The sequence below is a fragment of the Emys orbicularis genome, chromosome 12 (assembly GCF_028017835.1).
Source record: "Emys orbicularis isolate rEmyOrb1 chromosome 12, rEmyOrb1.hap1, whole genome shotgun sequence".
NCBI lineage: Eukaryota > Metazoa > Chordata > Testudines > Emydidae > Emys > Emys orbicularis.
The window spans coordinates 6,871,858-6,891,230 of NC_088694.1; the positions used below are offsets into that span (position 1 = coordinate 6,871,858).

The 19,373-nt window shown below is 42.1% G+C and overlaps 1 pseudogene; it reads left to right on the forward strand.

Moving 5' to 3' along the window:
* The first annotated feature begins 1,701 nt into the window (after nucleotides 1-1,701).
* On the forward strand, nucleotides 1,702-2,577 carry LOC135886974 (nucleophosmin-like; annotated as a pseudogene).
* Nucleotides 2,578-19,373: the final 16,796 nt, after the last annotated feature.

Consider the following 19,373-nt stretch of genomic DNA (forward strand, 5'->3'; position numbering starts at 1 on the left):
TATTTTTTGTGACCAAACTGACGCATCTCATAACTTAGAACGGAAACATTTCTGGAACCAGTTTTACCTATGTGCAAATCAAGTACACATGAATTGGGAGATGAAAATGAAATGCACCATAGGGGAAGGTCAATAAATGAACTACAGAACAAAATGCTTAAAGTGGTTCTTGGTGTCAGCATCCACAAAGCATTCAGAATAAGGGTTTTTCTTAATATCTCATGAATTACTATGGAGAACTACAAAGATCATGTCTTAGATTTTGTCTTAGATGTATTCATCATGTCTTACATTTTGCAACATGGGAGCTTTCTGTCTTTGTTTATAAGCTGAGCAGTTATACTTTTTAACAGAGTTCCTGCTTGCTTTAAAAGTTCTAACATAAGTCTGTTAAAATAAAGAAATTATAAAGAATCCTCACTGACAAATCAAACTAAAATCCAAAGTGAATACAGCTAAAGAAAGAGCTTTTGAGAGAAAGGAAAATGAGTAAAATAACTTTGTATCCTGTTATTTAATCTGGAGCTCAAAAGGTGAAAATTAAACACAAAAAAGTATACAGGCCTGATTTTTAAACAAGTTAGGCTTTCAATTGCATGTCTAATTTGCACATGCAAGTAGTACCTCTGGCTTAGGGACACCCAGAGCATCAGAGTGCGACCCCGACCATCTTGGCTAGCAGCTATTGATGGACCTATCCTCCATGAACTTACCTAATTCTTTTTTAACCCAGTTATACTTTTGGCCTTCACAACATCCACTGGCAAGGAGTTCCACGGTTGACTGTGTGTCGTGTGAAGAAGTACTTCATTATGTTGGTTTTAAATCTCCTACCTATTAATTTCATTGTGTGACCCCCGGTTCATGTGTCATGTGAAGGGGTAAATAACACTTATTCATTTCCCCCACACCATTCATGATTTTATAGACCTCTATCATATCCCCCATAATTGTTGTCGCTTTTCTAAGATGAACAGTCCCAGTCTTTTTAATCTCTCATATGGAAGTTGTTCCATACCCTTAATCATTTTTGTTGCCCTTCGCTGTACTTTTTCCAATTCTAATACATCTTTTTTTATATGGGGTGGCCAGAACTGCACACACTATTCAAGGTGTAGGCTACCATGGCTTTATATAGTGGCATTATGAGATTTTCTGTCTTATTATCTATCCCCTTCCTAATGGTTCCTAGCACTCTGTTAGCTTTTTTGACTGCCACTATACATTGAGCTGATGTTTTCAGAGCAGGGCCAGCCTTAAGCGTGGGCGAACTGGGCGAAGGCTGGGGGTGCTGTTATAAACGGGGCGCCTCTGGAGCAGTGGTGCCCCTCCCACTCTGTTCTGCTGGCATCTGCAGCCCCACAGCTCCTGCCCCCTGCCTGGGAGCCGCCCCTGGCCAGCTGCTCCTGGGAGCTGCCTGTTTACTGTAGGGGACAGGAAGGGGCGCTGATGTCAGGGTGTCCCCTGCCTAGGGTGACCAGACAGCAAGTGTGAAAAATCAGGATGGGGGTGGGGAGTAATAGGCGCCAGTATAAGACAAAGCCTCGAATATTGGGACTGTCCCTATAAAATCGGGACATCTGGTCACCCTACCCCTGCCCCCCTCCCCCGCCCATGTACCCCATCTCCGCAGTGCGGGGGTGGAGGTGGGGACAGGGCTCACCAAGAGTGCGATTCCATCCGAGGAGCAGGCCCAAGACCATGGAGGACAGCATGGACATGGAGAGCATGGGTCCCCTGCACCTCCAGACCTTCCTCTTCAGTTGTGAACTAAAGGCAGATAAGGAGTATCTTCAAGGTGCATGATGAGGAAAATGAACACCAGTTGTCACTGAGAACAGTCAGTTTGGGTGCTGGTGCCAAAGATGAATTACACATTATAGAAGCAGAGGCATTGGACTATGAAGGGAACCCTACTGAAGTCACACAGGCATCTTTGAAAATGTCAGTACAGCCTACGGTTTCTTTAGGTGGCTTCGAGATTACACCTCCGGTCGTTTTGAGGTTGAAATGTGGTTCAGGGCCCGATCATGTCAGTGGCCAGCATTTTGTAGCATTAGAGGAAGAACCAGAGTCTGAAGATGAAGTGAAGATATTAAACACTTCAGCAAAGAGACCAGCAAGCGGAACAGCAGCTAAAACTCCACAGAAAAAAGCAAAATTGCTAGAAGATGATGAGGATGAAGATGAAGATGACGACGATGAGGATGAGGATGAGGATGATTTTGATGAAGAGGAAGAAGAGAAGATTCCAATGAAGAAACCTGCCCAGGATTTGTCATAAAAAAATACTCCGAAATCAAAGCAGAATGGAAAAGATTCTAAGACGTCCACACTGGTGTCTAAATCAAAAACTCCGGCATCTAATAAAAAGGAAAATAAATCACAAAGTCCAAAATCACCAAAAAGTACCCCTTTCACTAAAGGAGATTAAAGCGAAGATGCAGGCAACCATAGAAAAGGGTTCTGCCCCTTCCTAAAGTCGAAGCCAAATTTGTCAACTATGTTAAGAATTGTTTCAGGACACAGGATCAGAAGGTTATTCAAGCTCTCTGGCAGTGGAGACAGACTCTGTAAGAAAGAAAACAGTTTAAACCATTCATTAAAATGTGCAGTCTTATTTCTATACCCATTAATATTTGGCTGTCCTTTTTATATACGCTGAAAGAACTTTCCTTACTGCGTCTGATAAATGTCTCCAGAATACTTTGCCAAGAATGTGTTGTCCAAAATGCCTGTTTAGTTTTTAAAGACAGAACTCCACCCTTTGCTTCATTTTAAATATGTATGGAATGTTTTGATAAGGCATAGTTAGGGTGACCAGATAGCAACTGTGAAAAAATGGGACGAGGGTGGGAAGTAATAGGCCGCTATATAAGGAAAAGTCCCAAAAAACAGGACTGTCCCTTTAAAAACGGGACATCTGGTCACCCTAGGCATAGTAGAGGTGGTGGTCAGACAAATGGAAATGGTGGGGAGATTAAATGTACATGTGAAAATAAAATTTTGTATTTTGATAAAGTAAAAAGAGTGGGACGGAGCTGCTAGCAGCTGCTGCGGTGTCTGAAGGCGCTTTCCTTCAGGCTGGTGAGCGCTGCTCTCTTAAAGGGGCAGCGTGCGGTCTCTCACACATGCCCTCAACTCACACACGCTGTCTTTTTCACACTCAGTCCCCAACACATACTTATATTGCTGTTGGTACTTCCTGCAATGCACATATATTCTCTATAATTGTATTCTTTCAAAGTGCTGTTATTTTAGTTTTTTGATTGGTCTGTGCATTTCATAATTTTATTTCTCTCTTATGCTTACATTTAATACTTTGAGTAGTGAGTTCTAAAATGCCTAACCTGCCCTGGCTGGGCTAATTATCATTATTACTTTTATTATCATATTGTGCTTTGTCGTTCATTATTTAAAGGGGTACAATCAAATAATAGTATCCTCCTAGAAACTTTTTGGCCCGAGGGCTACATCTGGGTATGGAAGTTGTATGGTGGGCCATGAATGCTCATGAAATTGTGGGTTGGGGTGCGGGAATGAGTAAGGGCTCCGGCTGGGGGTGCGGGCTCTGGGGTAGGACCAGAAATGAGGAGTTCAGGGTGCGGGAGGCCACAGCATGCGCAGAGAGGGCAAGCCCCCGACTCCGCTCCACGGCTGGAGCGCCAGAGCAGGGCAAGCCCCAGACCCTGCTCCCTGGCGGGAGCTCGAGGGCTGGATTAGAACATCTGAAGGGCCGGATGCGGCCCCTGGGCCATAGTTTGCTCACCCCTGTCCTAGACTGTAACTTTAGCTTGTACTAACCTTAGCAGTGCCAGTTTAAAAAGCCATTAGCTAAACACATAGCTTTAGACATTGTGCAGGTCGCTTATTTTCAAATTGTATTTTTTAATATTATCTATAAAATAACTTAAAATTTGCATGAAAATAAATGCAGTTCCAACTCTGATACCAATAGCAATGATGGAGTCAAATGTTAGTGAGTCACATACATGATTGTGATCGGTAAACATAAATGCCAAAATAATTAGAAAAAAAATTCCCTTTCTTAATAAAAGAAAACAAACCTTAATCACATATGTTAAAATTATGTTTTTAGTAAAAAACAATTGACTAAAATAGAGCAGATAATGGCAGTAACAGAGTGTGTCTGTTAGAGAAAGTAAGCAGATTTTATTACTTTTTATTTATCTCTGCTAAAGATAGTGTACAAAGTATCAGATGTGTGTTTCTGAGATCTGTGTTAAAGCTCCAGAACTGATACCTCAAGGCTTGGAATTGGGAATATCTTGCTGTATTATCTCCTGATTGTTCTAAATATACATATAAACTTTAAACGTGGCTTTAATTGGAGTTTGTAGATATTTTTTCTTTCTTTATATAACAATTAGATACAGTGCTCCTGTCAGCTAATCCCTAAGTTATTATCTGCAAAAACCCTAGAGTTTTCAGGTGCCTAAATACTCCCTGGAATCATGGCTAAAGTTTCCTCCCAGTCCCCCAAAACCTGAAATGGCGCCCAGGTGAGCCAGGAGTGGGCAGAGGGCTGCAGGAGGGCCGTGGGCTCTGGCAAGATGTAGCCCACGTGTGACAGCGCGAAACCCGCCTTGAGCCACCTGCTGAGCATCAGGTACCACAAGTCACAGCAGCAGCGCAGAAGGGTGGCAATATACCATATACCAGGCCACCCTTACTTCTGCGCTGCCGCTGCTGGCAGTGATATTGCCTTCAGAGCTGGGTGCCCAGCCAGCACCCGCCAGTATCAGGTCACCCTGCCAGTGCTTAATTTGTGCCAGGGCTGAGCTCTGACATCTCTTTCAATACCAACTAAACACTGGGGGAGGCCGCGGGGCCCAGAGGTGGGGGGGGGGAGAAGCCCAGGGAGCCCGTGGGGGCCAGGAGTGATGGGGGGGCGCCAAAATACAAGTTTGCCCAGGGTGCCATTTTCCCAAAGGCCAGCCCTGTTTCAGAGAATTATCCACAATGACCCCAACTAGCAAATGCAAGAGCCTCAAAAACTACTGGAGCCATAAGGCTATATCTGCACTGGTAGAACTGCTCCACTGCCACTCCATTGCCTGGGGGAAGAATTCTCCCCACGAACCCTCCCACACTCAACCCCGAGAAGGATCGCCCCCCATAACGTTTGTAAAGCACAAAGAAGATTCTCATTTTCCATTGTTTTGGCGTCTACTTTTTCCAAGTCAACAAAAGATTTTTTTCCCTTTCTGCCGGGAAACCAGATAACATTTTTATAAGACTTCCACACTAAAGCAGTGAGCAGTGTAGGTGGCCTGGACTATTCAAAATGTTTCCCGTTTTGCAAACGTGGCTAACAAACGCACTGAAATGTTGTCTTCTTTACGTCCACTGAGAGAAGGAGAATTATTTATTATTATTATTAATGTTATTGGTATTATAGTATCTAGGAGGCCCAGTCACAGAGCAGGACCTCATTGTGCTAAGCCCTGTATAAACATCAAACAAAAAGATAGTCCTGCCCCAGAAAGTTTACAATCTAAGATGTAATGGGAATACATTCCAAAATTCAGAAGTTGGTCCAATAAAAGATATTACCTCCCCCACCTTGTCTCTCTAAAATTCCCTTTGGCATTTAATTCTCAGGTCTTGACACATTTTTAATCCAAAGGGTTATCACTATGGCTGCAATGGTTTGAAAACTTTGGCCCTGATTGTACTTTTCAGCTGATTTGGGTGCATGGCAATTGTCGCTGGTTTAGCCTACTTTTTGGTTTCTGCAGTTAGTGGCATGACTCGCAGAGATTCCTTGAAGACGTGGCTTTATTTCTGTAACTGTTGCCTGTAGGGGTGCTAGTTATTCTGGGAGCATTATGTAAATATTTTTAAGTGGCACATCTGTCTGAATTACAGCCATGCACTCCTGGATGGCTAATTGTAGGTTTTAATTCAGCTCTAATGACCAGTTTACATAAATTAGATGGTTGGCAGTAAGTAAGCCGTGAAGAGTCGGGATTTAGATTTAACTCATTTTTCTGAGATACTTCTAGATCAAATCCAGCCACTATTTGAACATGTAACTCCTCTTGAAGTCACTGGGAATTTTGTGTGTAACAACTGCAAGACAGATACAATTTGGAACTGCTATTTGAAATTACACAACAAAACATTGTCCCATTCTTTGGCCTCACCCCTGGCTTACTTTACTTACAGGATTACTCCAGTTGACTTTGTTCAGGTGAGTAAAATGAGCAGGATTTGGTCCTTTATTTCTATGGTATTGTTGCCCCTTTTTACCTGAGTGGTTAGCAGAGTCTTCCAGGTTGTTTCCGTTAGGAGGACAAATTGGTGATGGAGTCAGGAGGAATCAAACAATAAGAGATAGTATCTTTGCTCACAGTTCCAACCCCCTTTCAGCCAGCACTTAGCCCAAAAGCTCTCTCTTAGCTCTCTTCCCAATGTTTGTTCTGACTGTGTCTTTGGCTTTTTCTTGCTGTCTTCTCTCTCACCTTCTCTGATCATTCTGCGTCTCCTTCACAGACACACACACCATCACAAACAGTAGCCAGTGGAGCCCTCACGCACACACATGCTTTGCATCTTCCTTTGTTTTGGGCAGTGACGTGATAGCCAGAGCTCTGAGAAACTGTGTTAACTCTCTGCCTTAGCAAGAGTGAGTTTTGCTGGCAATTAGACTGTGTGTCCGCTCCCTGCCACACCAGTCTGTCTTCCTAATAAGCAAACTCCTCAAAGTTCTCCTGGCCCAAACCTTGCCGAGCAGGTAACAATCAGTGAACTCCCGTCCCCGAGCTCCTCAGAGATGTTTCTCTGCAACACACCACCCCACCACTGTGCGTTCACAGAAGATATTGAGTTTGCTGGTTTCTTAAAGTACAGTACATCACAACTTCTTAATTAAACTGGGATAAATACACCCTTCCCTTCAAACACAACACTGCATTGGTTTCTAGTAAAGGTGAAACAAGGTTATTATCAGAAGAGCATGTATTAAGTGATACCAAGTAAAAGAGATAAAGGCAGAGATGGTTACACGCAAATAAAAGTGTAAAACTTGATCTAGCAAGATACAGGCTTTGTTCAAGATGTTTTCTCTCACCCACTGTCTCCTTTCCAGCTTTTTACTGGCCAGTCTGGGCAGGACTCACCAGGGAGCTCAGATCACTTGGTTTCTTTGTCTTCTAGGTGAAGGGTAAAGGTGGAGTCTCTCTCTGTTCCTTATATTCACAAAAAGGAATGCCTTTGTCTTACAGGTCTGGAAGGCTGCTGGGGATTCAGTCTCCTGTATCTCTCTGTGGTGCAGGAACATGTTAGTTCTCTGTCTCTCAAGTTCAGGAACAGAATAACCCCCCGCTGGTTATGGCCCAATAGCTTTGTTTACTGTTAATATGTAAAGAGAGGTAAATCCACATTCCTTGCTCTAGGACAGACCTTTACCTAGGCTACTTTGTCTTAAACATGTTCTGTGACAGTGGTTTTCAACCTGTGGTCTGCAGACCTCTGGGGATCCGCAGACTATGGCCTGGTCTACACTGGGGCGGGGATTGATCTAAGTTACGCAACTTCAGCTACGTGAATAACGTAGCTGAAGTCGACGTACTTAGACCTACTCACTGCGGTGTCTTCACTGCGGTGAGTCAACTGCTGCCACTCCCCCGTTGACTTTGCCTGTGCCTCTCGCGTCGGTGGAGTACAGGAGTTGATGGGAGAGCGCTCAGGGGTCGATTTATCGCGTCTAGACTAGAGGTGATAAATCGACCCCTGCTGGATCGATCGCTGCCCGCCGATCCGGCGGGCAGTGTAGACATACCCTATGTCTAAGGAATCCCTGAAAGGTTGTCATTACTATAGAACAATGGTTTTCAACCTGTGGTCCGTGGACCCCTGGACTCCACAGACTATGTCTAAGATTTCCAAAGGGGTCCACACCTCCATTTGAAAATTTTTAAGGGTCCACAAATGAAAAAAGGTTGAAAACCACTGGTCTGGGAACATCATAGAGGGAATTCATAACTTCACCTATAAGGTTAACACATTGATTTTACAATGATATTATGAGCTTTCATATGAGGCCTCACAAGGCATATTTTGTACAAATATTATTGCAACACTGTGTTGGGTGTGAATACAGAGATGCCTGGGGTCCCATGTGCCTGTCTGTGGTGTGGAGTCCACAATTTTTTCAACTATCTGGTTCCATAAAGGAGCTTAACTGTTTCTTAAATGAAGAGCAGAGGCTATACCCCCCCGGTTTCAATGAGACTTAGCCCAACCCACCACAGAACATTGCTGAGTCAGTATAAATCAACATAGCTATTTTGTCTTCCTGAGGTGAGGCGCTGGCTCGTTTGAGTTTGCTGTGCACTTTCTCCATAATCACAAACAACCGCTTGACATAGGACATACCTACAGTAGTCAGTATTTTAGATCAGTATTGGGCCCAATCCTGCATCCCTTACTCACATGAGTAGATCGTTAAAATTAACAGGTGCTGCCCAATTGGGTTTTTACAGACCTGGAACAAGGAAATCAAATAAAGCACAGAGACACTTTGTTTTCTTTATTTTTCATATATTTATACTGAACATCTTTTTGCTTTTATTGTAATATTATGATGAAATGTGTATATATACAACCCCTCTGAACAAAAGGAATAAATGTCACATGAATAAACAAAATGGATACAAATATGGAAAATATAAATTCTTTTATTGTATCTTTGCTATGTTTAAAGCCACAATTCTCCTTCATTGTCTGCACTCGTTTTATTTGTGAGCCTTACATTTAGGTTTCTTGTCCCAGTACAATTCAGGGAGGGTTTCCAGAGGTCATCAAACTGGTCTTTTTTAAAAAATGTGTTTGTTCCATGCAATGAAAGGCTGATATCAGGTCAGCAGCAGAAACTTACACAGCTGCAGAATGAAGAACTGAGCACTGGTCACTCACGCAGCTTTCCCAAAACAGCCTATAGGAACACATATAATAGAGTCATAGACTTTAAGGTCAGAAGGGACCATTATGATCGTCTAGTCTGACCTCCTGCACAACGCAGGCCACAGAATCTCACCCACCCACTCCTGTATCAAACCCCTAACCTATGTCTGAGCTATTGAAGTCCTCAAATCATGGTTTAAAGACTTCAAGGTGCAGAGAATCCTCCAGCAAGTGACCCATGCCCTACGCTGCAGAGGAAGGCGAAAAAACCCCAGGGCCTCTGCCAATCTGCCCTGGAGAAAAATTCCTTCCTGACCCCAAATATGGCGATCAGCTAAACCCTGAGCATGTGGGCAAGACTCACCAGCCAGACACCCAGGAAAGAATTATCTGTAGTAACTCAGATCCCACCCTATCTCGTGTCCCATCACAGGCCATTGGGCATATTTACCGCTAATAGTCAAAGATCAATTAATTGCCAAAATTAGGCTATCCCATCATACCATCCTCTCCATAAACTTATCAAGCTTAGTCTTGAAGCCAGATATGTCTTTTGCCCCCACTGCTCCCCTTGGAAGGCTGTTCCAGAACTTCACTATGGTATAGAGGAAAACTCAAAAATTATTTACAAAATTAAGCAGTCACATATGTATGCAATTACATGCCTCATTTGCATGCACAACACCTTGAACTTGCATGCAAATCAGGTAATTGAGCATGCAGATGAACAGTTAGATGCATTTGCATGTGCAATTTCCAATTTGCCCAGTAGACAGTTTAAACTGCAAGCATTTGCGAGATTAGGCAAGCAGCTAGATGCTAACTTCCTCAAAACTCCAGCCTTAAGAACAGAATTTGTCTGAAAGGATCTTCAAGTCTTTTGAAAAAGATCTCATTTCACTCTCTGTTTTGTGCCTGAAATTAATATGGCATCATTAAAATTTTCTATGCCACTTCTTCCGACTCTGTTTTGAACACTACAGCCATTTAAACAATTGATGCAGCCATTTAAACATCAGGACACATCGTTTTTGTCCTACGGCATAATGAGTGCTTGGACATAAACTGTACTGCAGCTATACATGGTAAAGTCAGAGTTTCTTTTAGTATCATATTTTTGCACCTAACGTACTTCTGCCTGAACCTGCATAAACATGTACACCCTCCTCGTTGGAAAAATAAGCATCGTTTTCCTATTGAATGTGTGTATTCTACAAATGAGAGAAAAGACATTATTTTATTTTTGTCTGCCTTTTTACCCCTTTGAAACGTTCTTTTCTGCAGATGTTTAACAAAGCAATAGTTCCATCACGATATCTTATCAGAGCATGGCACTTACAGAAATGCCCCAAGCAGATGTTTGTAAATAAGAGATCCCTCTTTTTTTAATAAAGATTTATATCCAGTCACTGAAATGTACACCGTAACACTGTAGGATCTTCATGATGCGTCTCTGTAGTATATGTATGGTACATGGCTGTGACGAGTTGGATCACAGAAACCCCCTTGGGAGCTGCCACCTGATGTGCAAAGACTACCCCTGCTTCTGTTTTCCCTGCCAGCTCAGGACTCCAGCACCCTGTCTTGCTGAACCAGACACTCCCGTCTGGCTCTAGACACAAACCCAGGGTCTGAATCACTTGTCCCAAAGCTGCAAGTTTACCTGAAAACAGCTCATAGAAGTGTGCTTGTCTTTAGCACTCAGATGCCCAACTCCCAATGGGGTCTAAACCCAGATAAATCCGTTTTACCCTGCATAAAGCTTATGCAGGGCAAACTCATAAATTGTTCACCCTCTATAACACTGATAGAGAGATATGCACAGTTGTTTGCTCCCCCAGGTATTAATACATACCCTGAGTAAATTACTAAATAAAAAGTGATTTTATTAAATACAGACAGTAGGATTTAAGTGGTTCCGTGTAGTAACAGACAGAACAAAGTAAGTCACCAAGCAAAATAAAATAAAATGCGCAAATCTATGTCTAATCAAACTAAATACAGATAATCTCACCCTCAGAGATGCTTCAGTAAGTTTTTCTCAGACTGGACACCTTCCAGGCCTGGGCACAATTCTTTCCCCTGGTACAGCTCTTGTTCCAGCTCAGGTGGTAGCTAGGGGATTCTTCATGATGGCTCCTCTCCCCCTCTCTTCTGTTCCACCCCTTTATATATCTTTTGCATAAGGCGGGAACCCTTTGTCCCTCTGGGTTTTCCACCCTCACTGGAAAAGCACCAGGTTAAAGATGGATTCCAGTTCAGGTGACATGATCACATGTCACTGCAAGACTTCATTACTCACTTGCCAGCACACACATATACAGGGAGACTCACAGGTAAACAGCCATCTGCAGACAATGGGAGTCATCAAGATTCCAAACCATCATTAATGTCCCACACTTTACATAATTACAATAGGCCCTCAGAGTTACATTTTATATTTCTAGTTTTAGATACAAGACTGGTACATTTATACAAATCAGATGATCATACTCAGTAGATTATAAGCTTTGTAATGATACCTTACAAGAGACCTTTTGCATGAAGCATATCCCAGTTACGTTACATTCACTTATTACCGTATTTTCTCTAAAACTATCCCAGTTACATTATATTGACTTATTATCAAGTTTTTATAAAACCATATAGACTGCACAACGTCACAGAGATCCCTCTTTTTTTAATAAAGATTTATATCCAGTCACTGAAATGTACACCGTAACACTGTAGGATCTTCATAATGCGTCTCTGTAGTATATGTATGGTACATGGCATCTTGTTACCATCAACACCAGGAAGCTTACTGCATCATTAGAACCAGTCCTACAGAAGTAATACTGAGTAATTGGCAATAAGCACTACCTCCAAGAGGCAATCACCTGTTTTATGGCATCCCTGAAAAGAAGAGAGAAGCCAGAGAGATAGTGTCCAGAACTGGATCCAGATTAAGTCAGAATTTGGAGTGGATGGAGTGGAAATCCAGTGAGATAACTGATCCCTTCAAGCTATGCATATGCATGCATAGCTTGAGTAAATCCATAACTGTATGCAGTGTAGTTGTAGCCGAGTTGGTCCCAGGATATTAGAAACAAGGTGGGAGAGGTAAAATCTTTGATTGGACCAACCTTCTCTCTCGAAATCCATAACTGTAATGCAGTAACTTTTGCCCTTCTTCACCCATCCTTTCCTGATCGTTTGTTACTAGAGCTGGCCAGGAAATGATTTTCTCACCTCCACCCCACAATTTTTTTCCTTTAAAAACAACCAAAAAATCATTTTTGTCGATTTTTTTTCCCCCAGCGAAAAATCAAAAATTGACGTTTTTCTACAAACCCAGATTTTTTTCGGGAATGTTTCCACTGAGAAAAATGTATTTTATGGAAATGTTTTGACTAGCTCTACACGTTACTCTATCATGTCTAACGCTAGACTGCAAGCTCTTCAAGGTACAGACCAGATCTTTCTCTTTTCTTCTGTAAATTGCCTCGCACATCGGACCCTGTAATAATGAACACACCCTGTTCAGTATCCCCTGCTGCCACTTGGTGCCCATCTATGTCTTGGGTAGAGCCTGAGAACAATATTCAATGTTAAATACACAGGACCAGATTAATCCCTAATGTAATTGACTTCTTTGGGGCTACACCAGCCAGGAGCTTGGCCCTTTCTGTCTGACTCATACAATAAGAATGGTGAATTTTGTTCGTTTCTGCAATATTTTAAATACGTTGAGTCTAATCCAAACCCCATAAAGCCAACAGAAGTCTTTCCACTGGCTTCAGTAAGTGTTGGATCAGGCCCATTGTCACGTATATTTAAAACGTGTGCAACTGTTGATGAGGCATAAACAGTGTATAGCACTATACCTTACGACTAGACTTTCTGAAACAAAAGCTTTAGTTCTCACTGTAGTTGATGGAGACTTTCCATAAAATCACTCAAGGGCTGGGCTGCGTTGTCTAATTGTACCGGGCTGTCATCCTCATAAATATTAAACATTGCTTCCAACTCAAGTGTAACTGCAGCTCCTTTTATTGCACAAAGCATGGATATCCCAGCTGAAACCATTCTGCTTCATGGCTGGTGCCTGCTGAAAAAGTGACTGTGGTTCAAAATATTTATCAATGCTTTGTTGTATTGGGAGAATGCTCAGTGACAGATGGACACTCTCTTTAAAACCTCAACGTATGCAAATCTCCATACAAAAGAGCCCAGGATGTTTTTAATATCACACAGTTGCCTCAGGACATGTTTTTAAATCCCCATTTACCAAGGGCCCTGGCTTTTTATCAGTCAAACGCCTTAAGCACTATGTCAACGTGGACATCTGGCCGCATGTTTAAAAAAAATGTTATTTGCTAAAATATTTAGTGATGTGACAGGGGTTTTAACTGGGGACATTAGACCTAATGGCATATGTTTCAACCCAACTGCTCATAGAGGAAAAACTAACAAAGTAGTTATGGTGAGGCAGTTTACCATTTGGTGTATGTAGTAAGCCAAAAACAGCAACTGAGAGGATGGTAACATAACCAGGCGATGTCAAGAATTGGGATAAAATACATTGTAATAGCTCGCCATTCTTATTCTGATGCCTTTATGCCATTGTGTTGCTTTGACATGCAAGAGGGAGTCATATGAAATATGTGTGTGTATCAGAAGAACATCCCTGTCCTTTTAAGACTGGCAAAGTTATCAAGAGGGGGGAAAAAACCTGACCTATCTGAATCTTATTCACACCTGGAAGATCTTATCTTCTAAGATAACAAAGTGTTTGGGGTGGGTTGGTTTGTTTGTTTGGAGGAGGTCTTAATGCAGTGGGAGAAGGCTGCCAACAAATGTGTGCAGGTTAAGGAAAAGTAACCCCCCAAAAGTGACATGTGACTATATCAAATTTCTTGTAAACAAACAAGAGCAGAAGTACCACTCCCCATTGCAAGGTGGGTTTATCCTCATGCTTTCCGGTGATCTGTTAGAAAGCCCACTGTAGTGATCTGTTGGCTTCTTGTATATAAGTTGTCTGTAAGGTTCCATTATTGAAGCTGAGCGTGGTATCCAGGAAGTTGATGCTAGTGTGGGAGTGTTCTGGAGAGATTATAATGGCTGGGTGGTGGTTGTTGAAGTTGTGGTGGAAATCTATGAAGGAGTTCAGGTTGTCTGTCCAGAGGATGAAAATATCATTAATTTATCTGAGATATATCACCCACCTTGTCTCGCTTATGGTTTTGTGGTACATTTTTTCAGAAATTCTTCCTCAAGATAGCCCATGAAGAGGTTGGGGAGCCATCCCAGTACCCATGGTTTGGACAAAGTGTTTGTTGCTGAATGTAAAACCGTTATGGTTGAGGATCAAATGGATGAGTTTGGCAATGTGTTTGGGGTGGATATCTGAGTGTTGTCCATTGTCTTGTAAATATTTGAGGCAGGCAGCGATGCTGACATTGTGAGAGATGTTGATGTATAGGGAAGTGACATCCTTCATGGCAAGATAGTGTTCTGAGGGAGCTTATAGATGTTGCAGAGTTTTGGGAGGAAGTTGTTTGTGTCCAGGAGGAAACTGGCCCCTTGTGTGGTGAGTGGTTTGAGGTTGGTTTCTATAAGTCCCCAGACTCCTACAATAAGAGTGCCATCGCATATGATGTGTCTACCTGAGTTCCCTTGTTTGTATATCTCGAGAAGCATGTAGTCCCCAGACTCCTACAATAAGAATGCCATCGCATATGATGTGTCTACCTGAGTTCCCTTGTTTGTATATCTCGAGAAGCATGCAGAAGGTTCCACTGGTGGGTTCTTGGGGGATGAGTTTGTAGACTTTCTCTTGGACTTGTTTGGGGGAAGGATTTGATGATATCCTTAAATTCCTGGGTAAATTGTGGTGTGAAGTCTTCTCTGAGTTCTTTACGGTAGGTGGTGTCGGAGAGTTGTTGGTTGGCCTTATTAAAGTAGTCATTACAGTTGAACACTTTTCACAAAATTATCGCTCTATATCTGACCTCTTAGTCCTCATTCTCAAAGGAAATCTGCACAACACCTTCAAAAGATGAGTCTGGGAGCTTAAATTCATAACTTTGCTAGACACTAAAAATCATGGACTGAATAGAGAGACTGGACTAGAGCCGGCAGAACTCCATTTTGTTGTTGTTGTTTTTTGCTCTGCCAGCGGGCACCCTCCCCCCCGCCATGTGTCCCGATATTTTCTTCCCCTCATCTGGTCACCCTATTAACAACCCCCACCCCCAGCTGCCAATTCTTCCTCTCCCTTCCTTTTCCCCCTATGACTGGAGGGGTGTTAACAGGTCATTTCTCCTTAAATGGTCCCTTGAAATACATGTTAACTACTTATGCTAAACAATCTGTTCCAGCTTGTACTTAACTGTGACACTCTCTGAGTATGTTTCCCAGGCCTGAAGAAGAGCTCTGTGTAAGCTTGAAAGCTTGTCTCTCTCACCAACATAAGTTGGTCCAATAAAAGATATTACCTCCCCCACCTTGTCTCACTAAGCTGAGGATCTCTCCTTTTAAAGTTCTCCACCATCCGCAGGGGAAATGGAACTGTATCTCTCTTATGTCTTATGCCAAAAGTTTGGCAATGTTGAGATCATTAGGTGACGGTGAAATTAACCAAAAGGTATGCAGGAGGCTTGCCTTTAGAACATATCCCAAGCAGAGTTGTTTCCTTGTGATGGGGTGTATACCCCCACACAGGCCCTGACAGGATTAATGTGGGCCTGAGAGGCCAATTAACATGCATGGCAGCACCTGCGAGAGAGAAAGTTGGGTTTAACTAATAATGAAGCCCAGCTCAGTAGGGGCTGGGCAGAGATTATAAAGCCAGGAAGTTTGTAGCAGCAGGGTCTGCAGGGAGAGAATCTGCAGTCACTCACTGGGAGATAGAAGAGGTAGGAAATGGTTCAGAGAGGCAGCAAGGCGTCTGAGGGAGTAAACGTTCGTGGCCAGCTACAGGATTCCTGGGCTGGCACCCAGAGCAGAGGGAGAGCCTGAGTTTCCCTACCAGCCACTGAGGAAGGTGGGGTGAAAGCCGCTGAGGAAAGGGGTGTAAGGACCATGGAGCCCAGAAACAGATAGACAACCTGCTGTAAGGTCATTGGACTACAGCTTGATTCAACTCTCTGTTACCTGAAGGGCTGGACTAAACCATGACCTGACCAGGGGGCCAAGTTGCGAGAAGAGAGACCACCGCAGTGACAGAGCAACCGTCAGCAGGAGGTGCCATACAAGGAGACAGCCACTGCGCCATGCCTGACCACAAGGAGGCACTCCTGCAGTGAGTGAGCCCCCTTACATTCCCCAAAAAGGGTTAAATGCCGGAGAGATTCTATGAAGTCCACTAGGGACTTTGTCATTGCTCTTGATTTTCCAGGAAAGTTGCCCAGATACTGCAACTATGGAAGGCAGGATAAACCCCCAAGGTAGATAGAAAATAAACACCCCTCAGACATTCCCAATATTGTAGAAAACCCAGCTGCTTTATTGCATAAAATAAACTGGTAAAAGGAGAACGGCCATAAAGTTTGTCACTTGTCTGGGCAATTCCCTGTTCTGTTCCCTATTTCTGATCCTTGTGCCTCACACTGCAAACTTCTTCAAAGCCTGCATTTATTCTTTTCTCAAGGAGACGGTCATTTTATTTTTCCTTTTCTGGAAATCCTTTCATGTAGTAGGCAAAATGTCAGAACTAGATCCAAAAAAATCAAAGGAAACCAACCCACAACCCATAGTACACAGGAAATGCTATGCTATATTTACCGCTAATTATATTTTCAATATAATAAGTTGTTAAAGCCCTAATGTGGTTGAAAGTTTTTAGTTTGAAACCTAAATTCCCTTAATTTCCTCCTTTAAAAAAAAGTTTGTATTTTTTCAGTTGCATTCATTATTTTCTTTGTGTCATGTGCTCGTCTCTACTGCATTTCTCCAGAGAGTAGCTGGTCACTCAGTTTCTATGAAGTATTAATACCCCACCAGTGATTTTTATGTACCCAGATCATTTCTTTTTTTTACCTTTAGATGTTCAACAGCATGAATATTCTTATTTTTTATTTAAAACTAATTTGGAGTTCTTGGCTCTCCAAGGGGTTTCTAATCACCAAAAAGTGCCTGAGGCTAAAACTGATTGACAGGAACACGTTGTGGCTTCTGAAAAGTAAATTGGCTATTGACAGAGCAGTATACAAAGGAAAATGCTAAATGCTTATTATTTATGAGCTATTAGGGAAAATGTTATTAGCATCTGTTTCCCACATGGGCAAAAACACCTGTCAGACATCAGGAAACTATAAAACAATGCACAGTTAATAGTTACTTTGTTTAAAAAGTCATTAAAATTGAATGTCAGTTAAAACTTAGGAAAACATTATTCTTCAAACAACTTTTAATCTTGCTGTTCAAAAAAAAAAAAGGCCTTACCACAATTTCATTTCTGGAAGCATAGAGGAAATAAGACATTTGATTTGACAATGATGTAGTACATAACAAATAAGCTCTTTTGTTAAACAAAAGGAGAGAGAACTGGAAATTTATAATGAAGACAATATGGAGGGAGGTCAGACATTTACAATGTTTTTCATTGCAGGGATGTTCATACCGCACTTATATCTGTAAGTGGAATATTTATTTAATTTGTTTTATTGAGGTGCATTTCCCAGACACACTCAAAGGATATGACAATGTCTTCTTCCATTCTGAGCCACCTTTCCACCCTCTTCCCCCTTTATCTGATCATAAAAGAGGAAGAGAGATTTCAGGCTGGTGACATACTGATGACCTTGGAAGCTCAAGTCCTTTACACACTTACAGATTAGCTGCAACATCTGCAGTGGTGTAAGCGCCATCACCTAAAGCCTGTTCCAGAGGGATCACCCAGGCTCATAAGGAGTTTGATCCAAAGCCTATCCAAATCAATGGAAGTCTTTCCATTGACTTCAGTGGACATTAGATCAGGCCCTAAGGTCCTGATCCTTCAAAACTCTTCAGCATGTGCATAACTTCAAGCACATGAGTAGCCTCATTGATGTCAATGTGCTTCGACAGGACTGCTCGCATGCTTAAAGTTAGACGCATGCTTAACTATTTTCCTTACCTAGGCCCTGATCCAGCAAAGTACTTAAGCATGTACTTAACTTCAAGCACCTAAGCAGTCCTTTATGGTGAATTTCCACTGCCAGGGATGTGCACCCAGGGAATGGATCAACCCCTGTATGTACTAGTACAGTAAATTCTACAATGGCATTGCATTCGAAACAAAAACTCTTGGCTTTCTTCATTTTGTTTGTTTTTGTTTTATATCTAACTTGATTTTTAACTAATCAACTCTCTCTAACAAACAAACTGATAAAACATTATCTTAATAGCTAAGTTACATGCTCGCTGGGAATGAGAATATTGTTGTCTTTGTAGCTCTAGTTGAGCTAAATCTCAAGTGTCACTTTATCCCTGGGGCTTCAGATGTCGCAATTTTAGTACTTAGAGAGGTGTGCAAAAATATGGAGAACTCATTGAGATTGTTTCTTACATCTACCAGAATCCATTTTAACAGGGTGTTGGGTGCCCGGAAAAAATGAAGCAGGTTCCCCAACATGCACCTATCATTGAAAGCAACCCATCAGCTTCACAAGTCAGCAGGGCCCTAGAGACTAGCCAAAACTAGAACACTTTATCTTGTATCCTTTTGGATCTAAACATGCCCTGTGGTTTTTGTTTCCAGGTCACATACAAAACCAGAAGGGTCCTATTCTCCAATGCTGGCTTTGTTTGTGGTTGAAGTCTCCATAAGACTCTTAAAAGGTTTTGTCCCCAAATGACAGAAATCATGTGAGAACAGCTCAAGAGATTTTAGTACATCGTATCTGAACCTGAGCCCAAACCTATCCCTGATTCAGAGTCAAACCCAAACCATAAACTCTAATTTAATAATGCAAATCCAGATTGTAGTCCTACTGCTATGCCAGCAAGGAAAAAAAGCAGCCAACCCGGCACAACAGCGACCATAGATATACCGAGCACTGTCTCCTAACCTCGTGTCTCGTTTTAACTATCACCATCATTTGCATTGTAGAAAATTACCCCACCAAAAAGTGCACTGGCAAAAAAAAAAGCAATGCAAAGTCATCATCTCTAGGAATATCTCAGTGCTAGAAAGTAGATGCCACATAATAGAATTTGTGACAATTCTGATCATCCCACCCGTTACATGTCGAAAATAGTTAGATTCAGTCCCCCAGGACTAGAGCGACTCAGGAAATTACCATCCACCTCCCCATGAAATTTGTTTACAAAAACATTTTTTTTTGTTTCATTTTCATTTCCAAATGTTCATTTAAAAAAAAATTCATCCATTTTTCAGAGGGATAGCCGTGTTAGACTGTATCAGCAAAAAGAACGAGGAGTACTTGTGGCACCTTAGAGACTAATAAATTTATTTG